At 46.2% G+C, this 23,202-nt stretch overlaps 2 pseudogenes; both read left to right on the plus strand.

Moving 5' to 3' along the window:
* The first annotated feature begins 2,190 nt into the window (after nucleotides 1-2,190).
* On the plus strand, nucleotides 2,191-2,495 carry LOC105704574 (large ribosomal subunit protein eL43-like; annotated as a pseudogene).
* Nucleotides 2,496-20,694: 18,199 nt separating this feature from the next.
* Nucleotides 20,695-22,661, plus strand: LOC105704575 (large ribosomal subunit protein uL11-like; annotated as a pseudogene).
* Nucleotides 22,662-23,202: the final 541 nt, after the last annotated feature.

Here is a 23,202-nt window from a genome sequence, read left to right on the forward strand (position 1 = left end):
CTCCCCAGTCATCCTTCCTCTCCTTCACTCTTATGTCCACCCCTCCTACCCTGAAATCCATCTCCCATCTGTCCCCACTCTGTCCCTTAACCATTGTCATTTTTTTTTTTTTTTTTGAGACAGAGTCTCTCACTGTCTCCCGGGATGGAGTGTAATGGTGCAATCTTGGCTCACTGCAACTTCCAACTCCCGGGTTCAAGCAATTCTTCTGCCTCAGTCTCCCAAGTAGCTGGGATTACAGGTGCCCACCACCAGGCCCAACTAAGTTGTCTTTTTTTTTTTTTTTTAATCAAGTAATCCCACGAAACAGAATAGGCTCAGAGAGATTTCTGCCACTAATTCAGACGTTCATCACCTCTCACTGGAGCAATTTCCATAGCTTCCCAACTATTTTTCCTGGCACCAGTTTTTTTTTTCTTTTTTGAGACAGGATCTTGCTCTGTTGCCCAGGCTGGTGTGCAATGGCACGATTATGGGTCACTGCAGCCTCCACCTCCTGGGCTCAAGCGATCCTCCCACCTCAGCCTCCTGAGTAGCTACGACTACAGGCATGCGTCACCACATCCCGCTAATTGTTTAAAACTTTTGTGGAGATGAGGTCTCCCTATGTTGCCTAGGCTAGTCTCAAACTCCTGGCTCAAGCAATTCTCCCATGTTAGCCTCCCAAAGTGCTAGGATAACAGATGTGAGCCACCACACCCAGCTCCTGACACCAATTTTGATTCTAATCCACCCTCTGCACTGACTTCTGGTATGCATCTTCCACTGCTGCTGAAACCTCTGGCTGATCACAAAAGGGTGCATTGGCTCCATCTCATATACCAGTCATTTTATTAGATCATCAGGATGCTAGCAATCACCAGTGAGTGATTTATATTTTTGCAACGTGGTTCCCATTATTCTACTATCTCCCTCTTTCTTTAGCAAACCCTTGATGTTTCTTTGTACAAGAAATGGGCTGGGACGGCAGGTGCAGTGGCTTATAGGGGAGGTGGGTGGATCACGAGGTCAAGTGTTCGAGACCAGCCTGACCAATATGGTGAAGCCACATCTCTACTAAAAATACAAAAATTAGCCAGGTGTGGTGGCGTGCACCTGTAATTCCAGCTACTCGGGATAGGAGAATTGCTTGAACCTGGGAGGTAGAGATGGCAGTAAGATGAGATCACATCACTGCACTCCACCCTGGGCGACGGAGCAAGACTCCGTCTCAAAAAAACAAAAAAATTAAAAAAAAAAAAGGCTGGGATGTTATCAAGAAGCTTTGCCATTTTGGTTTATTCTTTTTTTTTTTTTTATGATGGAGTCTTACTCTGTCACCCAGGCTGTGTAGTGCAGTGGCGCGATCTTGGCTCACTGCAACCTCCGCCTCCCAGGTTCAAGCAATTCTCCTGCCTCGGCCTCCCAAGTAGCTGGGACTATAGGCGCATGCCACCATGCCCAGCTGATTTTTGTATTTTTAGTAGAGATGGGGTTTCACCATGTTGGCCAAGATGGTCTCAATCTCTTGACCTCACGATTTGCCCACCTCAGCCTCCCAAAGTGCTGGGATTACAGGTGTAAGCCACCACGCCCAGCCAGTCAATAAAGTTTTAAAGGGCTTCTGCTTTCACCAGGAGGTGCATCCCCCTTCACACATCTGGGCACTGAGTGTTCCCTGGGGCCGCACTCAAAGAGCCTCTTGTCGGGTTTCCATCTTGTCCCTGTGGGACTGTAAACCAAAATTAGAAAACGCCTTGAAAGTTGGAACTCTGCCGTCTTTACTATTTATCCCCAGCCCCTATATGGTGCCTGGAATGCTTGTTGAATAAACAAATCTGTCCACCTAAAACAAATATTAGAAATAGACCTTTAAAATCCCTCAGGGTCCAAAATATGCAGAAGCACAAAACAAGCACCGACCATTTTTACTTTCTCAGTTCCCTTCTTGCTGTAACCCAAATCCCACAAGTTCCAAATCATACTCAAATGAAACCAAAAGGAACAAACTAATCCTTAGGGGCCAATGCCACTCAGCCTCAGATTCCACAGGGCAGTCAGCACTTCTCCTGACAAAATGTGATGTATGTTTTAGACCAACAATGCTGGTATCAGCAACAATTCCTCACCACCCTCTTCATCTGCTCCGAGATGCAACGGCTCAACAGAAAGCAGTTTACTTCAAAGGAAGGTGTGTGTTAGAAGCAGATAGACGTCTCTCTGGGCTCGGACCAGCTACATGGCCAAACGTACCAAGGAAGTTGGGATCGTCGGTAAATACGGGACCCGCTATGGGGCCTCCCTCCGGAAAATGGTGAAGAAAATTGAAGTCAGCCAGCATGCCAAGTACATTTGCTCTTTCTGTGACAAAACCAAGATGGAGAGACGAGCTGTGGGGATCTGGCACTGTGGTTCCTGCATGAAGACTGGCTGGCGGTGGCTGGACGTACAATACCACTTCTGCTGTCACGGTAAAGTCCGCCACCAGAAGACTGAAGGAACTGAAAGACCAGTAGATGCTCCTCTACATTTTGAGACATCACTGGCCTATAATAAATGGGTTAATTTATGTAAAAAAAAGAAAAAAAGAAGAAGAAGCAGATAGGCACAAGTTCATTTCTAATTCTTAGAACAGACAGTTCTAAGTGCCAGTTGACAATTTTGATGCAGTTTTCTGGCCATCCGGTACAGACAGATTCCTTTTTGAACCTTAAAATTCCAAAGCTGAGTGCTCCCTGCCTATGTATAAAAAGCCAGTTGGGAGTAAGAATTAGAAATGAGCTTTCTCAGGGGCATTTTCACCATTAATTATCTGGGGGTTTTGTTTTTTCAGGGTAGTGGCCTCTTTATCTCAACGAACCCAGTTATGCCATCTGGTGGCCAAGATAAATTGAAAACATGCAACTATACTGTCAGAAAGCGTGAACGTGTTCTTTTTAGAGTTATTCCCTTTCACCCCTTAGTTTTCTCCTAATTTTCCACGAGCATTTTCCTTTTTCTTTTACTTTTTTTTTGAGATGGAGTCTTGCTCTGTTGCCCAGGCCGGAGTGCAGTGGCACAATCTTGGCTCCCTGCAAACTCCACCTCCCAGTTTCAAGCGATTCTCCTGTCTCAGCCTCCTGAGTAGCTGGGCTTACAGGCACCGCCACCACGCCTGGCTAATTTTTGTATTTTTAGTAGAGACGGGGTTTCACCGTGTTGGCAAGGCTGGTCTCAAACTCCTGACCTCATGATCTACCCACCTCAGCCTCCCAAAGTGCTGGGATTACAGGCGTGAGCTACCACACCTGGCTTCCATGAGCATTTATCACTCGCTACATAAGGAGTGGCAGGGCACTGATCTTGAGGGTGTCTGGTTTCCTACATGGAAAGGTAAGGAAGTTTGGTCTTGGTATAAGTGAAAGTGGTTAAGACCAAAGGAAAAAGAAGGACAAGTTAGGGACAGGTCCCTTACCCATGTCCAAAGGAATAGAATAATGTTTCCAGATGATAGAGCAAAAGCAGAAGGCTCGAAGTGCCCCTGGCTTCTCAGTAAGCAGCATGGCATTTGACTAGGAAACAGCGGAACAGCCATTGCTGAGTAGTAATCACCATAATACCCGGAAAAAAAAAAATCATAGCAACTGTAGCTGTTCCAAATGTGTTCAAACCTCCTGTTCTGAATGGATTACATTCCCAAGTACCAAAATGAAAATTAACTGAGAGTATCTCCAAGTCACTATAAATAATCTCTGAGGAATCACAAAGAGTCAGAGAAGTATTAGAATTTGGAGACTGTGTGGCTCTGACTCCCAAAGATGGAAAAAAAATGACAGTTGAAAAAAATGAATGTTGAAAACTACAGATCAGGCAGGTGTGGTGGCTCATGCCTGTAATCCTAGCACTTTGGGAGGCTGAAGCAGGTGGATCACTTGAGTTTGGGAGTTCAAGACCAGCCTGGGCAAAACCCCATCTCTACGAAAAATACAAAAATTAGCCAGGTGTAGTGGTGCGCACCTGTAGTCCCAGCTACTTGGGGGACAGAGGCAAGAGAATCATTTGAGCCGAAGAAGTCAAGGCTCGCAGTAAGCCAAGATGGCGCCACTACACTCCAGCCTAGGTGACAAAGCAAGACTGTCTCAAAAATAAAAAAGAGAAAACTACAGATCAGTGGCCTTGGTGATGACTGCAGGCAAAAACCCTCATATGACATACAGAAAGGTGTTTTGTAAAGTGTTTTGTGAGCCCTGAGAAGAACTGAGTGTGGTCACCAGGCCCCTGGGGGCTCTGCAAGGGCAGGTCACGGCAGGCTCTCCTCATTCCATGCTCCCTTATCAGGGTTACTAGACAGACAGAACCAGGCAGCTTGATAGGCCAGGGGTCTCCCTTTGATTAAGCCATTTCATGACATTCCAAAGTATATACTTCTGGAATAAATGGAGAATTACGGAATAGGTAATGGTACAGTTAGGAGAAATTGGAACTGATTAAATTATAGTATCTTAAGGTGCTAGAGGGTTCTCACCTCAATCCTGCTCTGTCCAATACTTTTATCATGTCTTGTACATTATATAGAGGCTATACTTGGCATATATATGGCATAGTTTGAAGAAATAGCAAGCCCATTGAATTCCAGAATCAGTGCACAAAAGCCATCTTGACAGTCCACACACATTTTTTTTTTTTTTTTGAGACAGGGTCTCGCTCTGTCACCCACACTGGAGTACAGTGGCAAAATCATAGCTCACTGCAGCATTGAACCCCTAGGTTCAAGCGATCCTTTCACCTCAGCCTCCCAATAGTTAGGACTATAAACGCGTCACCACGCCCCACTAATTTTCCTTACTCCTTCCTTCCTGCCCCCCAACCCCTGCTCTCAATCAAACTCTTCAAAAGACTTATTTCCACCACTCTGTTGGAGACCATGTTCTCTGGAAACATGCTAAGATAAAGTTGGGGTGCAAGATGTTAATTAGGAATTAACACCTATGAATAAGGGTGAGGAAGCAGGAGTGAGCAGAGGGAGAAGTTAAACTGAGCTGTAGGCCCAACCACACCTCTCATAACTCTTCAGAGAGCTGGGGGTGGTATTGTCCATCAAAGCAAAGCAAGTTGGACTGAAAGAGCCAGGCATTTATAACCAGCCCTGCTCAGTCACCACATGGGGCTGCCCAGAGAAAGGCTGTGACCAGGGAGAGGGACCAGGCAGCTCTCTGCAGCCAGTGGACCCTGAAGTGAAGATGCTGGTAGCTGGAGGCTGTCTGCTGACTGCTCTTCCATAGCTGGGCAACGAGTCTTTCCTTGGGGGAGATCTGAGCAGCACATCTCCATGTCCACTACGCTCTCCTTACTTCCATTCCTCTCTGGCACCATGGAAATCCACCTTCCATCTTCACTTTTTTTTTTAATATTTTTTTTGAGATGGAGTTTCACTCTTGTTGCCCAGGCTGGAGTGCAATGTGCATTCTCGGCTCACCGCAACCTCCGCCTCCTGGGTTCAAGCAATTCTCCCGTCTCAGCCTCCCAAGTACCTGGGATTACAGGCATGTGCCACCATGTCTGGCTAATTTGTTGTATTTTTAGTAGAGACGGGGTTTCACCATGTTGACCAGGATGGTCTCGATCTCTTGACCTCGTGATCCACCCACCTCGGCCTCCCAAAGTGCTGGGATTACAGGCATGAGCCACCACGCCCGGCCCCATCTTCACTTTTACTCCACTCACTCCATCCCTTTGCTCCACGCCAAATCCAGTGGACCCTTCTTGGTTCTTACCTTACAGCTGACCTCTCTCTCATTTACTGAAGTTGTCAATTTCCACAGTAACTCCTCTCTCTCTCCTTGGCCTCTCTACCCACACCTTCCTGGGCCTGTTCAGGTGTTCTGGCCTCCATGCACCACCCAAGCATTGGGACTCCATTCTCAATCCATCCTCCTCTTCCTCCGTACCCTCCCAGGTGATCCCACCCACTGTCAGGGTTTCATTCTTGTTTTTATGGCAATGACTTTGAAATGTACTCTCCAGCTATCCTCTCTGCTAAGCTTCCAACTCTCGTATCTAATTGGCTATCTCCATGCTGTGGCTGTCAGAACTGTGACATTCCACTTCTCTTTTCCCACTGTGTTACCCTTCCTGAAGAAGGCTAACTCTTCCAGTGTAAGAAATCAGGGAGGGACCCTTTGAACCTGCTTTATCGAGTTCCTTTTCTCGGCAGCCAGTCCCGCTCGGTCCTCTTTGGGCAGGGGTATGAAAGCACTCTGAACAATATCGAGGACTCTGCATATGGAGATTTGCATCACTGATATGTAAATAGCTGATGCTGGTGCTGAAACCAAAAACATATTCATCACCGATCACACCCACTACTTGCCCAACCAGGTGTGAAACTCTGACTCAGTGGGTCCCCAGGAAAGAGTTATTCATAACTTCCTAATTATAGGTGATGAGCGATGGTATTGGTTTATTTTACAGCTTGAAGAATCCGTAAAGAAAATCTGAAGTAAAGAGTTCTCTGAGCAGGTAGCTTTTAGCCACACCTTTTATTTCCAGGTCTATACCTGTGTGGCAAAGGTGTAAATAGGAGGTATTTCTCAAGGAAAATTATCTCTAGTTTATTTAAATATACCGTGCTAGGTGTATATATGTCCTCTCTTTCCAAATTGGAATTTCTGGTTAAATTCAAGGAATAATTATCAAGCAAATACAACGTGCCATGAGCAGGGCTAAGTAAACAACAGTCCCTGCTTTAAGGAACCTAAAGAATGGTGAGAGGATAAGTCTAGTGCAAGCGCATTCCCGTTTGCTGATGAGCACAAACGCCATAGCAGCTAAGTGCCGTGGGCTCCAGAGAAGGAAAGTGTCTCCATCCGGTCTTGCTTCATAAGGACATCTGAGATAGGACTAAAGGATAGATCAGATTTCAGAGAGCGAGCACGAGACAGGAAGAAGCAAGAAATGATGATGACACACAAGGAAAGGAGAGGAAAGAATGCCATCAGAAGACTATCTTCAGATAATTGCACAATAAACAAAGAGTCATGGTAAGGACATTTTCTGATGGCTAAGGTCTACTGAGACTACGGAAATACCCCGGGAGGTTGGAGAGAGGCAAGGTCATGGGGGAAAGATTGGTTTTTTTGTTTTGGTTGTTTTGGTTTGGTTTTTCTGAAGAAGGAGTCTCCCTCTGTCACCCAGGCTGGAGGGTAATGGCGCAGTCTCAGCTCACAGCAACCTCCGTCTCCCAGGTTCAAGAGATCGTCCTGCCTCAGCCTCCCGAGTAGCTGAGATTACAGGTACACGTTACCTCACCTGGCTAATTTTTGTATTTTTAGTAGAGACAGAGTTTCACTATGTTGGCCAGGCTGGTCTCAAACTCCTGACCTCAGGTGATTCACTCAGCTTGGCCTCCCAAAGTGCTGGGATTATAGATGTGAGCCACGCACCCAACCAGATTGTTAAAATAATATTATTACAAGGAGGTAGGTAGAAAAGGTCAAATCACTGCCCCATTAACTTTTCCTAGGCCCCAGCTCAGACCCAAACCCTTTTTAGATTTCCCTTTTCCACCATTATGGGCAGCACAGGTGTTACGGCTCTGAGATCCCTCTTGTATTCAGCTCCCTGAAAAGGACAATGCCCACTAAAGGCTTGCTGGGAGTTGATCTGTCACTTCTGGTTTGGTAGAATGGTTCTCTAAGGATCACTTGAGACCAACCTGGGAAACGTGGCAAAACCCCATCTCTATAAGAAATGCGAAATGAATGGAGTGTGTTAGTGTGCGCCTGTAGTCCCAGCCACTCAGGAGGCTAAAACAGGAGGATTGCTTGAGCCCAGGAAGTCGAGGCTGCAGCGAGCCATGATCGCATCACCACTCCAGCCTGGGCAACAGAGCAAGACCCTGTCTCAAAAAAAAAAGTTTTCCTAATGTTGCCCACATAGGTAACTCCCTCCCACCTATCCCAGTTGTAATTCAGAACGCTCTAGTCCTTGTTCTTAAATGAAGGAAGTGAAAATTTGTGAGGACAAGAATGTTCTGGGCCTGGTGACCTCCCAAAGTGAGCTTTGGCAGCAAATCTTCCCATTTGCTTTGGGAAAACCCTAAAAAGTCCAAGGAGTATGGGATGTTGATAATAGTTAGAATTGCTAATGAGGTTAGAGTTTTAACACATGATGCCTGCTAAGTAGTCAAGATTCCCCATTTTACAGCAAGAGAAACTGAAGCTCAAAGATGCTATATGCAGTCCCCCTACGTTGAGACACAGGGGCTGAGTCTAGTTTCTCAAGGCCTTGGAAGGGCCTTAGGGAGTGGGTAACATGGATATGGCTTGCATACTTTTATGAATTTTGTGCCTGGGAAGCAATATGGAGAAATAGCTTTTAAGGAAGGAACAGATGAGACACTATTTACTTCAGCTCCAAACAAAACCACATAAAGGCCAGGCACAGTGGCTCACACCTGTAATCCCAGCAATTTGGGAGGCCAAGGCAGATGGATCACCTGAGGTCAGGAGCTTGAGATCAGCCTGGCCAACATGGTGAAACCCCGTCTCTACTAAAAATACAAAAATTAGCCAGGTGTGGTGGTGTGCACCTGTAATCCCAGCTACTCGGGAGGCTGAGGCAGGAGAATTGCTTGAACCCAGGAGGCAGAGGTTGCAGTGAGCTGAGATCACACCACACTGTACTCCAGCCTGGGAAACAGAGTGAGACTCTGTCTCAAAAAAAAAAAAGGTTGAGTTCCATGGCTCACACCTGTAATCTCAGCACTTTGGGAGGTGGAGGCAGGTGGATCATGAGGTCAGGAGTTCAAGACCAGCCTGGCCAACATGGTGAAACCCCGTTTCTACTAAAAATACAAAATATTAGCCAGGAGTGGTGGCAGGCACCTGTAATCCCAGCTACTTGAGAGGCTGAGGCAGAAGAATCACTTGAAACTGGGAGGTGGAGACTACAGTGAGCCGAGGTCTTGCCATTGCACTCCAGCCTGGGTGACAAGAGCAAATCTCCATCTCAATCAATCAATCAATAAAGATTGGGTTTGGTTCTTGAGTAACAACAACTCAATACAATGGCCTAACTACATAGGTGTTTACTTTTCCCAGTTATCAAGAAGACTGGAGGAGGCAGTCCAGGGCCATACAGCTGCTCCAAACAATCACCAGGGATGCAATCTCCTGCTGGATGTCTTCACATCTACCTCTCTATGTCACGTGTGCAAGATGGCTGCTCTGCCTTCAGACACCACATCAACATTCCAGGCAGAAAGGAGGAAGAAGGAGCAAAAGATGTGTTCTAATCAAATCCATCTTAAAAACAAACACACACGGGGAGGGGCGGCAGGAGCAAATTTAAAAAAAAGAAGAAGCAAAACAAATAAACAATAACAGGAAAGCGGTTGTTTCCCTGAAAGCCCCACCAAGCTGACTTCTACTGATGACTCATTATCCAAATAGTCATGTGGCCACGCTGGATTCAAGGGAGTCTGGGGAAGTCAGTGCTTCAAAGGGGCACTTTGAAGAAGATGGGGAGGCTGCCAAGAAAGGCCACTGGGTACAGGTGAGGAGCAGGTGACACTGGACTTGCTCTGTCCAAGGAGCCCACACCTGCAGTGGCTTGTGCTCCTGTTTCTGCAGGTGTAGGCACGAGGCTGATGCCAAGAGAGTGGGTTGTTTCTGTTGGGGTTCAGAACGCAATACCCCAAAGTATGGCACTGAGTACTTAACTAAAGGACATTGGAGGTTGGGCACGGTGGCTCACACCTGTAATCCCAGCACTTTGGGAGGCCGAGGCAGGCAGATCACAAGGTCAGGAGTTTGAGATCAGCCTGGCCAACATAGTGAAATCCCATCTCTACTAAAAATACAAAAAAGTAGCCAGGGTGGTGGCATGCACCTGTAATCCCAGCTACTCAGGAGGCTGAGGCAGGAGAATCGCTTGAACCTGGGAGGCGGAGGCTGCAGTGGGCCAAGGTCGTGCCATCGTGCTCCAGCCCAAGCAACAGTGTGAGACTCCATCTCAAAAATAAATAAACAAACAAATAAATGAAAATAAAGGACATTGGGAGGCCTCAGAAGCAGCCTCAGAACCAAGGTCCCTCTGACCTGCTCCTGCCCTCTGTCTCTCTTGTTCTTCGTTCTTCCCTGAAGTGAGTCACAGAAACCAGAATCCTCTTCCCCAAGGCAGGTCCTAGAAACTAGAACCATTTTTCTCCAAAGCAAAAGCCATAAAAACTGGAATTATTACTCTAACCTCTCCCTGCATTTTTGTCTAGGTGATGGCCATAAAATTCTCAGCCAGCTGTGGTGGCTCATATCTGTAATCAAAGTGTTTGAGAGGCCAAGGTGGGAAGAACACTGGAGGCCAAGCATTTGAGATCGGCCTGGGAAATACAGTGAGACCCCTATCTCTACAGAACTTGTTTTTAACTTAGCTAAACATGGTGGTACACATGTAGTCTCAGCTGCTTAGGAGGCTGAGGTGGGAGGGGCTCTGCTCGGGCTGTGGCTCCTTTATCACAGGGAGAGCTTATCTGCCGGCTGCTTTCTACACCTCAAAGCATTTTCAGAAAGGGCCAACATCAGCCTTGGAAAAAAGGAGGAAGGGCCACGGGAGTCTCCCTCTATCTTCCCCTTATCTGTGGTGTGAGCGTGCACATCCCCATGTGCACATACACACCACACACACACTATATATGCACCACATACACACAACACACATATACACACAACACACACACAACACAACACACATACCACACACACACAACACACACATACACACAACACATATATACACACAACACACACATACACACAACACACACATACATTCACAACATACAACACACTCATACACACAACACACACATACAACACACACAACACATACACACACACACCACATACACACACACCACATACACACACATACACATGACACACACATACACACGACACACACACAACACATACACACGACACACACACAACACATACACATACACACACACCACATACACACAACATACACACACATCACACAACACACCACACACACACAGACCACACACGCACACCACACAGGCACACAGGGTCAGGAGCCTGTTGGGCAGAGCTTAAGCCACTGAATGTTTCAGTAGGAATAATAGTATCTAAAAATAGGACAGCTGGTAGGTTAAGGGAATTCTTATAGTTCCCGGAATTATATGCAATTACATCTTGGAAACTCAACAAATAAACAGTTAAGTATGCAATTAAGGAATCAAAGTTTGGTAAAGTTCAAAGAAGCTGATGTTACTCACAAGAGTAAATAGAGAGGAGGCTGGGCACGGTGGCTCACACCTGTATTCCCAGCACTTTGGGAGGCCTAGGGGAGCAGATCGATTGAGGTTGGGAGTTCAAGACCAGCCTGGCCAACATAGTGAAACCCTATCTCTACTAAAAATACAAAAATTAGTCAGGCGTGGTGGCGGACACCTGTAATCCCAGCTACATGGGAGGCTGAGGCAGGAGAATCTCTTGACCCAGGAGACAGAGGTTGCAGTGATCCAAGATCTCATCACTGCATTCCAGCCTGGGTGACAGAGTGAGATTCTATTTCAAAAAAAAAAGAGTAAATAGGGAGAAAAACACAGGCCAGAGTAAAGAGCTCCATGTATTATTTTCCGTGTATAATGCTGTGGGCATTTGGAGTGCAACCAACAGCCACCTTGCAGAGACTCAGTATTCATGGTCCCATTCCTTTTTCTAGCAGAACCCCAATTTTATTTTGTTTAGCAAAGTTCTACGCTTAAAATTTTTTTTGCCTCAAACTGCCTTGCAGGTAGGAGTGGTAATGTGGCCTAGAGCTGGCCAGTGAGATGTCAGCCTAAGTCACATAAAAGGGACTTTCAGAAAAGTTCTGTTCTAAGACTGACTCAGCTGGCAAGGACCTCCTTTGCCTTTTATTCTCCCACTTCTTCCAGCCTGAAACAAAACCGTGATGCCCTGAACTCCAGCCCTCAACTTGAGAGCACTTAATCATTTATTCAGCAAATACATGCCAGGCACTGTTTTCAGTTCTAGGAACTTAGCATGAAGAAAACAGATAAAAATCTCTGCCTTCAAGGAGCTTACAGTCTAGTGAAAGGAGACAAATTACAAGTAAACAAAATAAATAGTATGCCAGAATATGGTAAGTGTTAGGAGGAAAATAAATTAAGAAATGAGATTCATCCGAGTCACAGCACCAAAAAATTAAAAAATTAAAATGAGATTCTTATTCTTACTATCTTTAGGGACACTCTCACTCTGTCTCATTCTGTTGCCCACACTGGAGTGCAGTGGTGTGATCACAGCTCACTGTAGCCTCAAACACCTGGACTCAAGTGATCTTCCTGCCTCAGCCTCCTGAGTAGCTGGGACTACAGGTGTATACCGGTATATCTGGCTAATTAAAAAAAATTTTTTTTTTATAGACAGAGTCTTGCTACATTCCTCAGGCTGGTCTCAAGCTCCTGGCCTCAAGTGATTCACCTATCCCAGCCTCACAAGGAGCTGGGATTATAGGTGTGAGCCATCATGCCATCAGAAATGAGATTCTTTTTATTTTATGTTATTATGAGACAGAGTCTCACTCTGTCACCCAGGCTGGAGTGCAGTGGCACATCATTGGCTCAATGCAGCCTCCCCGTCTAGGTTCAAGTGATCCTCATGCCCCAGCCTCCCCAGTAGCTGGGGTTACAGAAATGTGTCACCACACCCAGCTAATTATTTTTATTTTTATTTTTATTTTTATTTTTAGTAGTGACAGGATTTCACTATGTTGACCAAGCTAGTCTCAAACTCCTGACCTCAAATGATCCTCCAGCCTCGGTCTTCCAAAGTGCTGGGATTACAATCATGAGCCCCTGCACCTGGCCCAGAAAATGAGATTCTTGATGCTAGATGGAGTCAGGGTGGTGGCTCAGAAGGCTGGATGGACCTAGGGGTTGTAAAGGTAGCCAGGATTTGTTTTAATCAGGTGTGGTAAGACATGCAGACACAGGAATCACTTTCATGGAGGAAGAAGTTTACTCACAGTTCCCTAGAAACATGCAGGAGGCATGGCATGGCATGCAGGGGGTGCCCCTGGGGGAAGCACCCGAGTCAGTCAGGAGGCAGCGGGGTGAAAGGAAAATGTGGGCAAGAGCCCTTTTTGTGGTTTCACAGGCAGGAGTGTGCAGGCAGGTAAGCAAGTTTAGGCTTGGCTAGTCTGACTAATTTCAGCAGCCTCTGGGGGGTAGGGACTGTCCCTAGCTGTCTAGTACTGGTCCTGGGGTGACTAGGGGAATTGCAGTTAGGAGTGGCAGAGCCCGATGAAGGAGGCGGTTGGGAGGATGGGTCTAGACTGGTTGACCTACATATGACAAGAGAGTTATTTGCTTCTAGGAATTAGCTCACCCTGGGAAGGGCAGTCACTCCAGGCTCAGCAAGACCCCAAGATGTGGAAACATCAGAATTCAGAAACTAGAAAACATGATTAATACACTACGTTCTTGCCAATTTTGCTATGCTATTAGGACCCCTGTTCTCACCTCTAGATTTATTCTGAATGCAGAAAAATTATACTCCCATTTTTAAAGGCCACTGTTTTTCAGATTTCTATTACTGGTTAAGTGAATGCCAGGCCTGTACTGATAATGACCTTAAAGAAGACTCCTCTTCCATAGGGCCGAGTATCCAGTTCTCAGATCTCATCCATATAAATAGGCTATTAGTCAAACAAAACAAATAGCAAGACAAGTAATAGATCCTTCATAGAGTAACTGCTCTCATCTATGTGCGCACACATACATACACACACTATTGTGAAAATAAAATGATTTTTCACAGACTTTTTCTGAAGATTGAAGATTTCAAAACAGTTTGAAAAAAGTTTCAAAAGTCATCCTGAAGTTATTTAGCCTTACATCAATGCATTAAATATTAACTTTTTTTAAAGATGGAGTCTCACTCTGTCTGTTGCTGGCTGCAAACTTCGTCTCCCGGGTTCAAGTGATTCTCCTGCCTCAGCCTCCCGAGTAGCTGGGATTACAGGCATGCACCACCACACCTGGCTAATATTTTTGTATTTTTAGTAGAGAGAGTGTTTCACCACGTTGGCCAGGCTGGTCTTGAACTCCTGACCTCAAGTGATCTGCCCGCCTCACCCTCCTAAAGTGCAGGAATTGCAGGTGTGAGCCACTGTGCCCAGCCTAAATATTAACTTTATATGAACAAAAAGGGAGACAAGGACATATGGAGAGAGTAAGAGAGAAGTCAGTCACGGTGGGAAATGGGGAAGGGAGACCTGAGCCTTTGTCTATAGCAAAGGTTGAAAACTCAGCCACCTGCAGGGGCAAAGCAGAAAATGCAAATGAGGAAGCAGGCTTGCGATAAGAAAGACATGGCTCCTGTGCTCTGTTTGTTTTCCCACTTTTCAGTAGAGATATAAGTAGAAACTAAAATTTTCCTGCTAGAGGAAAAAACAACTGCTCAAACTAAATGATAAATGCCAGTTGACATTTTCCCTCAGTATTAGGGAGGCCAGGAGGCATGGAGTGGGCACCAGCGAACAGAGAGGGGCAGCCATCGCCCAGCTCCATCAACTGTTACTAGCCATCAGTGTGGGACCCATGAGGCCAGATAGCCAGATTTTTTTTTTTTAAGCTGTAAAACTGGGATTTCTTTTTAGAGACCAGTCTCACCCCAGTCTGGAGTGTAGTGGCACGATCATAACACACTGCAGCTTCGAACTCCTGGGCTGGAAAAATCCTCCCGCCTCAGCCTCTCAAATTAAATTGTAGGCGTGAACCACCACACCTAGATTATTTTTATTATTTTTTGTAAAGACAGGGTCTCACTGTGTTGCCCATATTGCCCAGCCTGAAATCTGGATTTTTTTGTGAAATCTTGGCAGGAGGCAGAGGTTGCTGTGAGCCAAGATTGCACCACTGCACTCCAGCCTGGGTGACAGAGCAAGGCTCTGTCTCAAAAAAAAAAAAAAGAAGGAAAGAAATGTCCAATTCTTAATTGTTGAGATTGGAGACCTTTTTTACTTTTTTTCTTTCTTTTTGTTTTTGTTTTTTGGAGACAGGATCTTGCTCTGTCACCCAGGCTGGAGTGCAGTAGCACAGTCAAAGTGTACTGCAGCCTTGACCTCCTGGGCTCAAGCAGTCCTCCCAAGTCAGCCTCCCCAGTAGCTAGGACTACAAGTGTGTAGCATCATGCCTGGCTATTTTTTGTATTTTTTATAGAGACAGGGTCCTGCTATGTTTCCCAGGCCGGTCTCAAACTCAGGGGCTCAAGCAATCCTCCCAACTTGGCCTCCCAAGTGCTGGAGCTAATGCATGAGCCACTGCATCCAGTCCCTGAAGACAATATTTTGGATAAACATTCTCTTAGCAAATTACATGTTTCTGCAGAGCAGATATTCAGGCAGTAGGCCATCAGTTTGCACCTCTAGTATGCTGAACAAATGAGATAGGAAGCTGTCGCAAAGAAAGGAAGGGGAAAAGCAAGGGGCCAGCTGACAGTAAGAAAGATGGAGAGATAGACAAGAAGAGACCCAAGGCGATGGGATGAAAAAAGAAGAAAAAAACAAGTGGAAAGAAAACTCCTGATCCAGTGGATCACCTGAGGTCAGGAGTTCGAAACCAGCCTGGCCAATATGGCAAAACCCTGTCTCTACTAAAAATACAAAAAATTAGCCGGGCATGGTGGCACATGGTGGCGCATGCCTGTAGTCTCAGCTACTCGGGAGGCTGAGGCAGGAGAATCACTTGAATCAGGGAGGTAGAGGTTGCACTGAGCAGAGATCGTGCCACTGCACTCCAGCCTGAATGACAGAGTGAGACTCCATCTTAATAAAAATGAAAATAAAATAAAGCAGAAGAGATTGGGAAAGAATGGAGAAGAGAGGAAGAAAACACTGGGGCTCAGAAAACAATACCCCAAAGTGTGGCACTTTCATGCCGAGTACCAAAGTACTGAAGGACACTGGGAGGCCTCGGAAGCAGCCTCGGGACCAAGACCCCTCTGACCTTGCCCTGCCCTCCTGTCTGTCGCCCTCATTCTCCCCTGAAGTGAGCCACAGAAACCAGAATTCATCTTCCCTAAGACAGGTCATAGAAACCAGAACCCCTTTCCCCAAAGCCAGCCATAAAAACTAGAATTTCTCCTACTCCTGCCATCTGTCTAAGAAATGATCATAAGGAAATTGTCTGACCTACCCTTGTCTGATGGTGGGCCATAAAACCCTCATTCCAGAGGCGTCCTGTCCCATACCCGGCAGGAAGAAATGCTGCAACATAGAGGCCAAGGAGAATCTGAACAGACAGGCCTTGCTGATCCCCCTGCTCAGCCCATTGACATTAATTAGATCATACCCTTTCTGTCCCATCATAATTCCACATGACTGTCCATCCTTCATTAACTCTAAGCATAAAAAAGGAGAATTTTCCCTGTGGGTCTTCTTTTTTTTTTTTGAGTCAGAATCTCGCTCTGACGTCTAGGCTAGAGCACAGTAGTGTGATCTCACTGCAACCTCTGCCTCCTGTGTTCAAGCAATTCTCCTGCCTCAGCCTCCTGAGTAGCTGGGACTACAGGCACCTGCCACCACACCTAGCTAGCTTTGTATTTTTTTTTTTTTTCAGTAGAGATGGGATTTCACCATGTTGGCCAGGCTGGTCTTGAACTCCTGACCTCAACTGATCCGCCCGCCTCAGCCTCTCAAAGTGCTGGGATTACAGGTGTGAGCCACCGCACCTGGTCCCTGTGGGTCTTCATTCTAAAGGCTACCATGTCACACAAAATTTTGATTCAACGAATGTTTTTCTCTTGTTAACCTGTCTTTTGTTAGAGAACCGTTGCCGAGACTGATGACGGAGAGGAAAGTTATCACAGAAAAGTCATGCCCTTTTCTGCTCCTAAAAGGGCAGGAAGATAGAGAAGAAAGTGAGAAAAAGGAGATTTGAAGAGATAGGAGGAAGTAGGCTGCTAGAGGTAGAGAGTGGAGATTTAAAGTCATTCAACAAGCCGGGTGTGGTGGCTCATGCCCGTAATCCCAGCACTTTGGGAGGCCAAGGTGGGCGAATCACTTGCGGTCAGGAGTTCAAGACCAGCCTGGCCAACATGATGAAACCGTTCTCTACTAAAAATTAGCCAGCCAGACATGGTGGCAGGAGCCCATAATCCCAGCTACTTGGGAGACTGAGGCAGGATAATCTCTTGAACCCAAGAGGTGGAAGTTGCAGTGAGCTGAGATCACACCACTGCACTCCAGCCTGGGCAACAGAGTGAGACAGTGTCTCAAAGAAAAAAAAAGAAATTCATTCAAAAGAAAGACAGGAATATGCAGGCACTGTGGAGAGAGCAGTGGCTCTACATGGTGAAAGGGAGTCCAGAAGTTTTTCAGCCTTTGGGAGTCTGTGCTATTGTAATTTATATATAGGTTTTTGTCCATGGTTCCTGGCTTTTAACTCCCATCGCCCTCGTTACAGTCTGTTGCAATGTTGGGTGCTTCAGGCCTCAGAAGCAGGCCTCAATAAACAGAATCTCTCTGACCTTCTCCTGCCCTCCTTTCATCTGCTCCTTTATCTCTCCAAGGCAGGAATCTTTGCCCATCTTTCCATCTTTGATCTGTTTGACAGATTATAGGTCATAAGACTCCCATTTCAGAAAGGGTGTCCCATACCCTGGAGGAAGAAAGGCTGCACAGAGAGGCCAAGAAGAATCTGGACAGGACTTGCTGGGTTTTCCGACTCTGTCTATTAGCATTAGATCATATCCTTTTTGTCCAATCACATTTTGACATGGCTGTCCACGCTTAAGTCATGCCTATGTAGTGAAGTCTCCCTAAACGCTCAAGAGGACGGAGTTCAGAGAGCTTCTGGAGAGCTGAACACATTGAGGTTCCTAGAGGGTGCTGCACCCAAGGAGGGCATGGAAGCTCCATGCCCCTTCTCCCTATGCATCTCTTCATCTCTAGCCTTTGTAATAAACCAGTAAACATAAGTGTTTATTTAATCGAACCCAAAGAGGGGGTTGTGGGAATCCCAACCTGAAGCCAGTGGGTCAGGGGTTCCCAAGGCCAAACCTGTGACCAGTGTAGGGGGGCAGTCTTGGGGACTGAACCCTCAACCTGGGGGATCTGATGCTATCTCTAGGTAGGTAGTGTCAGAATTGAATTGGAAGACATCCAGCTGGTGTCTGCTGCAGATTTAATTGCTTGGCTGGTGTGCAGAGACAAAACTCCTCACATTTGGTCACAGAAGCCTTCTGTGTTGATGATTGTTGTGAGAGAGAAGGAAAAAGCACGTTGAGTGTTGTTTTCCCTACACACAGAGCATCACTTTTTCTGTGATAGTTAAATAACTCGGGCCCACACTTTTCTACAACTGCAGAAAGTCCAGGGCCCTGGCTCAGGAAGTGCCGCCATCTCCCTGGTCAATTTCACCTCTTGCTTCTCCTTCCTCTCAACACTTCCCTGTGAAGGTCCAGCTCCTTCAGCTCTTCCCTTTCTTTACCAGCTGACACTGGGCTAGGGGTCAACATAGCTTCGGTGGAGGCTTGAAACATGGGTAGGCCAGTCCAGAATTCTACAGGGGATAAGTAGAATTCCATACCAGAGATGACCATTCCTAAAATGATCTCCATGCAAGGCGCCCTATTCTGGAAATTTCTCGCCACCTCTCTGCTCAAGAGAGACACCCTTTCTCTTCGTTGTCTCAGCAATGGGGCATCTCTTTGATCAGAGTCTGCCTTAATTTCATGCAATCAAAGGACACATTAAAAAATGTTTTCTTTCATACAAGAACGCCAGAGGGACTGGGAATTAGAAGAGCTGTATTCTTTTTATTTTTCTGTATGCATTTATTTATTTTTGAGATGGAATCTTGCTCTGTTACCCAAGCTGGAGTACAGTGGTGTGATCTCGGCTCACTGCAACCTCCACCTCCTAAGTTCAAGCAGTTCTCCTCCCTCAGCCTCCTGAGTAGCTGGGATTACAGGCACCCGCCACCATGACTGGCTAATTTTGTGTGTTTTTAGTAGAGATGGGGTTTCACCATGTTGGCCAGGCTGGTCTAGAACTCCTGACCTCAAATGACCCGCCTACCTCAGCCTCCCAAAGTGCAGGGATTACAGTCATGAGCCACCGTGCCTGGCCAAATTTCTGTATTTTCTTTTTAAATTTATTTTTATTTTTGAGACAGAGTTTTGCTGCTGTTGCCCAGGCTGGAGTGCAATGGCACAATCTTGACCCACTGCAACCTCCGCCTCCTGGGTTCAAGCGATTCCCCTGCCTCAGCCTCCTCAGTAGGTGGGAATACAGGTGTGCACCACTATGCCTGAATAATTTCTTTTGTATTTTTAGTAGAAACAGGATTTTACCATTTTGGCCAGGCTAGTCTTGAACTCCTGACTGCAGGTGATCCACCCACCTCAGCCTCCCAAAGTGCTGGAATTACAAGTGTGAGCCACCGCGTCAGGCCTAGAGCTGTATTCTTGATGATGAACAGTTCCCTCCTCTCTGCCAGGCCACACTGTGCATGGCCGTTGCATCCTGAATGGTGCTCTAGTTCTTGAGATCTACAGAAGCCATTTCCTATTTTCCTTGCTCACCTGTGTATCCTTAGGAAAAGTGCATCTCCTGAGGTAATTCGGCTGTTTCTCTGTCCTTTGCAACCTGAGTGAGCTGAAGACCTTCACGTTGGCTTGTTTATAAAAGGCAGTCAGGTTTTTGTTTTGCTTTGCTTTTCAGTTGGATCAGATACCAGTTAACAGAAAATTACCACAGTCTAGGTCACTTGCTCAGCCATCAAGTTGTGGAAAAACTAATATCACTTTTTTTTTTTTTTGGTATATATATATTTTTTTGAGACAGAGTCTTGCTCTGCCGGCCGCCTAGGCTGGAGTTCAGTGGCACGACCTCGGCTCACTGCAACCTCCACCTCCTGGGTTCAAGCGTTCTCCTGCCTCAGCCTCCCAAGTAGCTAGGATTACAGGCGCCCACCACCACACCAGCTAATTTTTGTGTTTTTAGTAGAGATGAGGTTTTGCCATGTTGGCCAGGCTGGTCTGGAACTCCTGGCCTCAGGTGATCCGTCAAGCAGCCTCCCAAAGTGCTGGGATTACAGGCATGAACCATCACACCCAGCCTGAAATCACTTTTGACCTGGAAGTCACCCTTTTTCTGTGCCTCTGAACACATGGCAACATAGGTGCCTTCCAGCCGCCTGCCCAGCACCCTCACATCCTACTGTTTTCTCTTAAATCTATTGTCTTTCCCTGAGCCTCCTCCACTCCTGCCCCTTTATCTCCAGCACACATTCCTCTTCCTTTCTCATCTAATTATCCAACAGATATGTGATGAGAACCCATGTGTGTCAAGCACTGTGCTGGCAACAGAACAGATGGAGGGCAAGACGGAGCCTCTCTCCAGCCGCGGGTTCCCAGTGCCCAGCGTGATGCCTGCAGTCAGAGCCAAGCACGCTGCCCACATCTGAGCTCGGCAGAAGTGGAGTAGGGTTAGTCTTTAGATGGAAAAGCAAACAGAAATACAGGCTGTTATGAGCCTGTGTGTGTGTGTGTGTGTGTGTGTGTGTGTGTGTGTGTGTGTGTAGGCTACAGACTTAGAGGTTTTAAGCCTGGAATCTGATGTCACACAGACCTAAATCCCACTACTTACCAATTGTGTGACCTTATCTCTGAGCCTCTTTCTCCTTCTGGAGGTAATAACTGTAGCCAACTAACAGGTCAGGATTAAATGATTTATTCCGTGTAAAAGTACTTAGCACAGTACCTGGTGCCTGGCAATAGAAAATAACCACTAAATGGTAGTTGGCATTAATGATATGGATGTGCGCTAGGAGTTACATGAGCAGAAGAGAGGTTTCAATGTCTGTATTCTACTCCTCCCTTCCTCTGCCACTTCTCCGCCCCCTGACACCAGTCTTTTCCAGTTAGAAAGGTAGAAATCCTGCTCTGATGGAAATCAAGAGCAGGGGAGGGGTGGAAACAGGAAACATGGGTCATCAACAAACACTGGGCTCCAGGCTGGGTGTCATGGCTCACACCTGTAATCTCAGCACCTTGGGAGGCTGCTGGACAGACCACCTGAGGTCAGGAGCTCAAGACCAGCCTGGCCAACACGGTGAAACACCATCTCTACCGAAAATACATAAATTAGCCAGGTGCGGTGGCAGACGCCTGTAATCCCATCTCCTGGGGAGGCTGAGGCAGGAGAATCGCTTGAATCCAAGAGACGGAGGTTGCAGTGAGCCAAGATCACACCACTGCACTCTAGCCCAAGCAAAAGAGCGAGACTCCATCTCAAGGAAAAAAAAATTTTTTAAAAACAGAAAACAAAAAACTGGACTCCTGAGTGTTCCACACACGTGAGCAGCCGTCCTGCTCCTGAGAAGCAGCTCTCCAAGCCCCCAATCCAAACAGAGTTGAGCCTTCCTGGACGTCTGCAGGATCCACTCCAGCTTGAATCACTCTCTGGACAGGCCTTTAATGCACTCTTCCTCAAGCCCTAAAGGTCACAACTCCTTGAATGGCTGGAAAAGCACTGTGCTGAAATCACAAAGCGTCCAGGAAAGAAAAACAGACAGTGAAATGGAACCAAACCCAGGGAGCTGAACAGATGTTTATTTTGATCCATGTCCACCTTTGGCCAAGAAAATAATAAAATGTCCAGGAAAAGTCAATCTGAAGGGAGGGGGTTGGAGAGAGGAGCCAGTAATATCAAATTTGAGACTCTATATGAAAAAAGATAAAAGTGGATCCATTTATCATAGCATACATACAAAAAGATAAATTCCATATGAGACTTGTTTTTTTTTTTTTTTTTTTTAAAAAGAAACATACAATATTAAAGGGAAATAAATAAATTCCTGGGAGTAGAAAAGACTTGCATAACTATGGCTAAATCTTCAGCTGCAATTGAAGAGAAAGAGTGACAGATTTAGCTACATACAAATGTAAGAGCAAAACCTTTTGCAAGGAAAAAATATTGCCATAAGCAAAGTAAAAAGACAAAGGGCAAACATATCACAGACAAATGCTTAAGATCCCTAATACATAAAGAGCTTCTAAAAGTAGAGAGATTCTGCTTTTGGCTTTCAGCTTTCAGCTCGGAGGCGGCCAAAGTGCAAGTTTCTTTCATCGTCCCGAATCCCGGTTCAAACGACACCAACCACCTCCACCATGCCGCCAAAGTTTGACCCCAACAAGATCAAAGTCGTATACCTGAGGTATACGACTGAGGGTGAAGTCGGTGGCACGTCTGTGCTGGCCCCCAAGATCGGCCCCCTGGGTCTATCTCCAAAAAAAGTTGGTGATGACATTGCCAAGGCAACAGGTGACTGGAAAGGCTTGAGGATTACAGTGAAACTGACCATTCCGAACAGACAGGCCCAGATTGAGGTGGTGCCTTCTGTCTCCACCCTGATCAACAAATCCCTCAAGGAACCACCAAGCGACGAAACAGAAAACATTAAACACAGTGGGAATATCACTTCTGATGAGATCGTCAACATTGCTTGACAGATGTGGCACCGATCGCTAGCCAGAGAACTCTCTGGAACGATTAAAGAGATCCTGGGGACTGCCCAGTCTGTGGGCTGTGATGCTGAGGGTCGCCACCCTCATGACATCATAGATGACATCAACAGTGGTGCTGTGGAATGGTCAGCTAGTTAAGAAGCACAAAGGAAGATATTAATAAAGGATTATTTGACAAAAAAAAAAGTAGAGGGATCCCTTAGTCCATAGCAAGTGTTAAAAAATAATGATAAAAGTAGAAGGAAAAGAACCAACTCAATTTAAAAACTGGATAAGAGACATAAACAAACACTTCACAGAAAAAGAAATGTAAAGGGCCCTATAAAATGTAAAAAGATGTTTAACCTTGCTTCTGATAAGAAGAACACAAGTCAAAATCATACTAAGGGGAGGCCAAGGCAGGAGGATAGCGTGAGGCCAAAAGTTTAAGACCAGCCTGGGCAACATGGTGAGACCCTGTCTCTCCAAAAAAGTGAAAATAGGCCAGGCACAGTGGCTCACGTCTGTAATCCCAGTACTTTGGGAGGCAAAGGTGGGCAGATCATGAGGTCAGGAGTTTGACACCAGTCTTGCCAACATAGTAAAACCCCATCTCTACTAAAAAGACAAAAAATTAGTTAGGTGTGGTGGCAGGCACCTGTAAACCCAGCTACTTGGGAGGCCAAGGCAGGAAAATCAT

The sequence above is a fragment of the Aotus nancymaae genome, unplaced genomic scaffold, assembly GCF_030222135.1.
Source record: "Aotus nancymaae isolate 86718 unplaced genomic scaffold, 86718_ANA_hifiasm-v0.15.2.pri h1tg000027l, whole genome shotgun sequence".
NCBI classification, from domain to species: Eukaryota; Metazoa; Chordata; class Mammalia; order Primates; family Aotidae; genus Aotus; species Aotus nancymaae.